The following is an 8,253-nucleotide window of genomic DNA, read 5'->3' as shown; positions in this document are numbered from 1 at the left end:
CACCACAACCAAAAAAAAGCCGGTTTGTACAGCATAAATAAACATGTTTAAAGCCTGGTACAAACAACAAAATAGGTCTGATTAGTTATTGTCATCATGGGCAAACACTGAACGGGGGTTGAATTTTTTCATTTGGATCCGATTTTTAGAACAATCCGTGTTATCCATAGTTAGGCGCGTAGCTGACATGATTGACAGGTGGGCGCGGTGTAACGGTTTGTCAAGAGGCTCAAAATCCACCTCAGCTCTGCCTGTTAGGTGACTGAAAGTTAGGGAGAGACAACATTTACAGCATAGCGGCTGCTGCCAATGAGCCTCCAGAACCCCCTCGCTGAGGTCAATCAGGCTTTGTCAATTCATATTTACAGTCCATGTCTGAGACAAAGAAATGATTGTACTTTATTTTTTTATTTTTAACAGCTATCCAATTACTCTACATACAGCTGAGTTTATTTAGTTTGGACCATTAAGAATACTAAGTTCACTTTTTTCTTCAGGTACTTCCCAAGCTGTGTAAAACAAAAGTGGCACATGGAGTCCATCTCAGGAGGGGGTATTACTTAGAGCAGAGATTCATGCACACACACACACACACACACACACACACACAGACACACACACACACACACACACACACACACACACACAGACACACACACACACACGCGCACACACACACACACACAGTGAAAGACGCTGATCATGAGTGTATAGAGGAGAGGAGATTACTACACGGTCTCTTCTAGGAACTGCCCAGTGAGCCTTTGTGTCTGTTGGCTAAAGTCTGCTCCATGTGTGTGTGTCTGTGTCTGAGAGGGTGTACATTTGCCTGTGTGTACGTGTGTGTGTGTGTGTGTGTGTGTGTGTGTGTGTGTGTGTGTGTGTGTAACAGTGAGATCTTTTATCTCTATAACAATGACGCCACAAATAGGCACATGCCTCGCTATTCTTGTCCTCTCAAGGCTCCTCTGGTGCTGTGGTGGGTGTACCCAGGCATACGAGGTGTTAGAGAGATTTGGAACTGAATTTGTGTGTGTGTCGTGTACACTCACACTCATGTTCGTGTGTCATTGTGATTGTACAACAATTGTTTTGTAACTAAAGGAGCAGTTTTGTTCAAAAATTACTTTTCCGTCTCCTTTCTCCTACAAAATGAGTTTTCAAAATTAAAACACACTGTTGCATATCAGTGGATTTATTGGCAAATTCTGCAGGCTTTCACTTAGAAATTAAATTTTAGAGGAGGTGATTATTTGTGCAGGTGCATGCCAAGCAACACACCAGAGGTTTTATATTTTCCAGAGTATGTTTTGTTTGTTCGAAAAACTTAAAGTAAAATGCCAAGAACCATGCTGGGGTGTGTTTGCTTAGCTTCTCACTCTATGGCAATAAAAATCAGAGGAAATATTAATCAGATAAGTCAACACTCCACACATTCTTTCAGCTGGCTGGTAAAGCATTTTTACTGGCAGTAAAGGCCTCTTCTTTTCTGTCCAGAAACATTATAAGTCCTCCTGAGGGGGTCATGATGGTCTTTCTCAGCCAACTTGGACACACCCTGAGGTAAAAGTAGCAGTGAGACCTAATTAGCCCAAAGCACCTGAACCAAGCCGGCACACGACAGGATGAGGGTGTCAGCACCCTCCCGTTAAACACATTCTTCCTCCTGTTGTTTTTCTCTTATTTCTTCCACTCACCCCACTCTTATAACAGGAAGTCATTGGGATGGGGGGGGGGGGGGGGGTGTTAAATGAAGATGAGGAGGGGGTTTTGTGTCATTCCATACAAGCAGAGACGTCCATTGCAACACATAAAATTCCTAAAGATAGAGAAATTAGAGTGAGGTGGAGGAACAATGGCAGAGATGGGATGAGATATGAGATGGAGGAAGGGAGGAGGAGAAGGAGGAGATGAGGGCACAGGGGTGGGGTGGGGGGGGGTGGTCCTCTCTAGGGTCGTGCTCGGAGGGCGTCAGGCAGCACGAGAGGCAGGATGTTATGGTTTATTCAGCCCAGGAGTGGGGGCGATGTGGACAAGGTGTGCCTTGCCCTCAGCACCAGCCTCAGCGTGATTTATAGCAGCGCTGGCAGACGCAGCCGTCCACGGGGAAGTCTTTGAAATTGCCAGGAGTGATTTGCATGAATTTAGGCCTGTGAATACACACTGAATGTACTTAAGTGCACACTGACTCAATGTTGTATATTCATGTGTGTGTATAAGTTCATGTATGTGAGTATAGGCCTTGTTGTTAACCTGTCGGTGAAGAATGATCATGCATGCCCCAACAGAGGATAGATGAAGAGGCCACTCTGATTAATTACAAGCCACATACATACATTGCACTGTACCCAACATGAAATATAAGAACAATACTCTGACAAAGCGCAATGATTCCACGGAAAATATAGAGTACAGGAAGAAGAAAAAACACAATCTCTTAAAGTAGAAATAGTGATACAAGGCCGTAAAATTAAGCAATGTTCTGTCCTCATTATAAGTGGTGTATATATATTTAGACAGTCAGACACTTTCCTAACATCAAGCCTCTGAATACAGCTGTAAGCTTGTCCACAGGTTTATTGACATGTCAAGGAAAGTGTGAAACTAAAGCATACAAAAGGTGTAACAATTACATTTTGATTTAACCTTTGATAAAATGGGTTCTCTTATTTATTTGAGTTTTTTTTATTATTAAAAGTATTTCAGCAGCTTGCAGTGTGGTAATGAGCTAAAGGCATCTAAAGCCCTTTTTACAATCCAAGTGAAAAAGAGCACAACAAAGCTCCGCCGTCACGACACCTTTGAGCTAGACATTCCCAAACACTCACCAAACACAGACAAAAACCACGGTTTCGCCCAGCTGGCACTGCCTCTGTTACTTTCTCCGATACCGACTGACAACAGAAAAACTTTGACCCACCTTTGGTGGAGGCGTTAGCTGATGATGTTGTCTGAGGCTGACGAGATGAAAGAGGTTAATCAAACTGTGAAGACTGGGTTTACCGGATGATGGCTGATGATGTGATCTGAGGCTGACGGGATGAAGAAGGTGATGTAAGTGCAAAGACTTTGCAGTGATGGGGAGGTGCACGTAGCAGCAATATGAGGGGCTAACAATGAGGGAGTGGAGCAGTACTATTGGATAGATGTGACCAGGTGATGTTAAGAGCTGAGTGAGCTTGCGTTGAGGAGTGCAGGCAACATGGTATGAGAATGAACATTCAAACCAGCATGCAGAATAATGTCTTCCTAACGGAACATTAGCTATAGAGTACAATACTTACTAACCATGCACTACAGGAGGCATGAGACGTTTATGCAGATGATAGTGGATGATAGATGCAATTTCACCCTACCACATTAACATGCTCATTCTTCCTGATTACTGGTCATATGACATCACTACCTGTAACTTACTTCCTGTTGTTCTTTAAGTCAATGATTATCAACCAGTCTAGCCTGAGGACCCACCATCAACTGCTTTGTTCGAAATTGCAACCCGAATTTCTGATATTTTTCAACCAGTCAGATTTATTTGATGAAAAATATGCAGTTTGGACCTCAGACGATACAAAACATAACATCAGAACAGAGAGAACAAAACAAACATGTTCAAAAAGCCCGCCCTTTCAAATATGCACTTTTGAAAACATCTTGATAATTAGAGGAGGACTGCTCCGGATATTCTTCTGACCTGACTGTTCAAATATGCACTTCACAACAGGAGACTATCCCTGTCAGACAGTAGTGGGGACTGGGGGGGTCTCTTGAGGTCAGACCAGACGTAAAAAAAAAAAAAAAAAGACAAAGTAACAGAGCCATCTAAACAATACTATGACGACAATATATTCGCCTTTATATCAATGCTATGTGGAGTTTAACGGAATCCACTATCCACAAAAGAGCGGAGAACAACATACTGATGAACAGGAAACGTAATGCAGCCGTGTAATTACGTACACAGGGATCGTAGCAGTGGCATGCATACACTCTGTGCACCGTGCAGCAGTCATAAACAGCACTACCCCCCTCCCATTTGCTCACGGGGAATTCTCCTGAGAATATCCTGCTGCACTCTCACATCAGCTCACTCGGACTTGCTACCCCAGCAATCATTTAAGTGAATGAAAAAAGTGTTTGACAATAAATTTTACTAAAAGTCTGACTCAAAAATATGAACCAACTGATCTTAGATTAAGTAATTGGAAGTCGCCCCTTTAAGTTTTAAATAAGTGATGTTAATTTTGACGATGAAATGGCTATTTTAAACAGCTCTTTGGAATAACTGATTCAAATGAGGTCCAAATATCTGTAATAACGACTCCAGTGCCACTCATGTGCAGTTGGTGGCACTGATGCAGCTCTTAGCATAATTGCTATCCAACAACAAGTACACTAAAAGATGAAGAATCTTCTCCCCTTTTTTATGTTTACAACGTGAGCCTTATGTTCAACCAAGACGAATGTCAATCCCCACCACTGAAAGAGAGAACAAAAAATAGCTTTTAGAAAGGAAGGCAGCCATAAAACCCATCCCCTTACAAAGAACTGTTAATGCCAAGTTAGACATTTGATACACAAATGAGTTTACTGAGCAAACAAACAACTTTGATAATTATGTTAAAGCATCAAACTTTTGGTTTGTGACAGTTTTTAGCGCCCTCTGTAGACAAAGTGGTATGTCCTGTCTCTTTGTCAATCTTGTCCTGTGCAAGCTAAGGCAATGTTTTCTGCTGAAAAACAAACACTTCTTTATTTTTACAGTCAAACATAATAATCTCTTCCAATCTCTGTGGGTGAAAAATGTAAACAAAGGCGCTATCTTCAATGTGTTAAAGCTCACTTTGTTTGACACCCACCTAAAAGAAGATAATAGCATTAAAAACAGATTCTTATATAAACTAAGAATGTGTTTATTAATGGTCTAGTTTGCATTTTTAGGCCAAAAAAGAGGGATCCATATTAATTGCAGTAAGTTTCATAAAGAGTAAAGAAATAAAGCCCTCACAGGAGCTTTAAGTTCATTTGTCAAATGTTGAGTCAGACCAACAAAAAAGCTAGTACCTTTGCATTGTTATTTTCATTAGTCTTGGCACAAGAGTCTTTTTTCTCTGAAATAATAACCTGTTACTGTTGCGTAACTTGTTGAAGCCATTTTGTGCTTTTTTTGTTTAAAGTGTAAGATATTGATACTCTCCTGCGCATTCGCTCAATTCATCATTTCAAGTCATCAGACTTCAAGAAAGAATTTTTTTTTTTCTAAGTGATCTGAAAATAGGAAAATAACACGTACAGGGTAGTGGAGTAAAAAACTACAATTTTCTCTCTAGAATTAGAATCTCGCAAATACTTTATTAATCCCCAGGGGGAAATTTGGTTGTTTCAGTTGTTCTTACTCACAATACAGCTGGAGAAGTATAGAAATAGAAATATGAATCAAATATGAAATGTAAATAAGAAATAATGCAATAATTACAACAAGAGCAAGTGTTGAAGAAATAGAGCTATGTACAAAGCGCATATTATCGAAGAAATAAATATTTTTATGGAAAGTGCAGCTCATTAAAGAAAGTAGTTATGAACAAGAAGCACAAAGTATTGAAGAAGTTCAGCTATACAGAAAGCGCAGAGAGTTGAAGAAAATAAAGCAATACATAAAAAAGTGCATAATTAAATGGTAAGATATTATAAGAGTATTGCACAGTAGCCTCAGTAAAGCACATACTGTTATTGGATAGATTTTTAAATAGATAATAAATATGAATAATGGAGGAGTTTACAGTTGTTTGTGTGAAATCGTTCAGGGTCAGAAAGAGTGTTTGACACTCAGAGGGAGGAGTTGTAAAGTTTGATGGTCACAGACAGGAATGACTTCCTGTGGCATTCTGTGGTGCATCATGGGGGAATCAGTCGTGAGCTGAATGTGCTCCCGTGTCTGACCAGCACATCGTGAAGTGAGTGGTGTAGCAGCATTTATATCAATACTTTGTTTTCCGATAATGGAAATGTATAAAGACATTATCTTTGAAAGATTAACAGATATTATTTTCATGAGCTAAGAAGCTCATAGCTAACTCTGGTACAGCTAAGTGGCTTTGTCCCTGACAAAAATAAAATAGATAAATACAAAAACAAAAACCAACACCAACCTGACATGTTTGTCTCTCTCTCTGTGTCTGTGTGTCTTTAAAGGCCCACTATACCAGTGTTACCCTCCTCCTGACCTCCCTGAGTCTGTGAACCTCCTCTGGTGTGAGATGTCACTGTGAGGTCAAGAGAGGTCACCAGAGAAAGGCAACTGTAGTGTAGAGGGGCCTGCTGGATGCCAGGTCCAAACACAACCCCACTGACTGGGAGGGGTGGGGCGGGGTCAAAAGTTACACAGATACATAAACCAGACAAGAGAGTGTCAACAGGTACAAGACGTGTGAATGTCCGCTGCTGTAACAGGAGAGTGGTGTTGCAGAGAGCTAAACTTATAATGTGTGTGGTGAGAGAGGCACTCTGAAGCTACTTAAGCCTTGTAAATGTCACTTCATACCCTATAGATGCCTCTCTTTATGGTATTTGGGGAAGTGCAGAAAGGTTGAAGCACAGATAACTGATCACTAATTACACTTAATTGTTTCAGTAAGTTATAAGCTTGGAGTGAGAGAGAGAGAGTGTGAGAGAGAGAGAGAGAGAGAGGAGAGGGAGAGGGAGAGAGAGAGAGAGTGAGTGAGTGAGAGAGAGAGAGAGTGTGTGTGTGTTTAACAACTATACAGTAATAGAAGCTATTAAAAACTCATTAACCTGTGTTTTATTTCAAGTGGCCTGCCCCTGTCCATCAAACCTCTAATGTATTTTCCGTGAGGCTTTTGTTTCTCCTTCAGGTTCAATTTAGCTCCTCTTTGATTTTTACAACTCGCCTCTGTTATTGTAGGATATCTTCTCCCTTTCCTTGTAATTTCATTTAATGCCAAGGAGTGAGTCTAGTACAATACCCCCCCCGCCGGGGAGGACAACTTACCCTAACGCCGACAAATCAGAAAACAGACCGCTGCTTATCTGCCACAGCCTGTTTCTTTTCTCTTTTTTTCCTCATTTCCAGTATAGACACACTGGAAGATCAAACCATGGGTCATGTTAACTGCGAAATTCGTGCCAATGTTTTTTTAGGGGCGAAAAAAAGATGTAGCCATAACCTGAACCAATAAACGCATCCTCAAATTATGCAGGCTTTCCATAAATGTAACTATATGCAAAATTAAAAAAAACGGTCACTCTATCAAAGTAGCCTACACAGAGGGAGCAGCGAGAGAAGAAGAATGGATCAAAAGTTGATGCACGTCAAATTAATGCAAACGAGCCAACTTGGATTTATGTCTGTGCAGCCCATCGATAAGGCACATTTTTGTCAAAGAATAATTGCCATCATAAGACTCGAAAGACGCAGCAACATTACAGCCGTATCAAAGTTGTCACTTTATTGAACGGAGTTTGGCGTGGATTTAACCTCGCCTTGACACGCACTCAAAGCACCCGGAGGACCAGCTGTGACCGCGGCCTTGCAGTGAGTAAAATAGGCGAAGTTGCCGCCAGAAGTAAACATGCTAAAGTCCTTTCGTGTTTACAAAGTAAAGTCCTCTGCTCCGTGTTGACAGGTGAGAGTCCATGGGACGAAGTTGGTCCCCTCGCGCTGGAGCTGCCAGCACCACACTGTGTAACCCCAAGAAATGGTGAGTGTGTCAGACAGAGGCAGAGATAAAGAGGGAGAGTTGCTGAGGGGGCTCTTTGACTTTGAGCGCATAAGCCCTTATTTCATGGTGCCATTGTTTGTTTAAAGGACGACAGGCTTAATACAGTTCCAGGCGATTTCCCGGCATGTCTCTCCGCACAAGCACCTCCAAGGCGCCCTCTCTATGTGTGTGTGTGTGTGTGTGTGTGTGGGGGGGGGGGGGGGGGGGGGGGGGGGCTGCTTGTGCGCGTGCTGACGTGTGCGCGCGCGATCCCTTTTATTCCTGATGACTTTCGTCTAACTCATAAGCAGCGATTATTTTAGACGCGTTTTACTTTCAAGGTTGTTCACGAGACTCTTTAAATTAAGTGTCTGACTTTTTTAGAATCAACTGCATCATTTCTGCTATCCGTTCGAGGATTTTACACATGGACAAGAATCACGAGGTTAAGACAATCTGGTGGGTTTTAATGAGTTTGACTGTAGCCATATTGCCATCAGCCACACCACCTTCATTTTAAGTGCCTATTATTTCC

Source organism: Labrus bergylta, chromosome 15 (genome assembly GCF_963930695.1).
Source record: "Labrus bergylta chromosome 15, fLabBer1.1, whole genome shotgun sequence".
Lineage (NCBI taxonomy): Eukaryota > Metazoa > Chordata > Actinopteri > Labriformes > Labridae > Labrus > Labrus bergylta.
Note: the sequence above shows the minus strand (reverse complement) of the source record.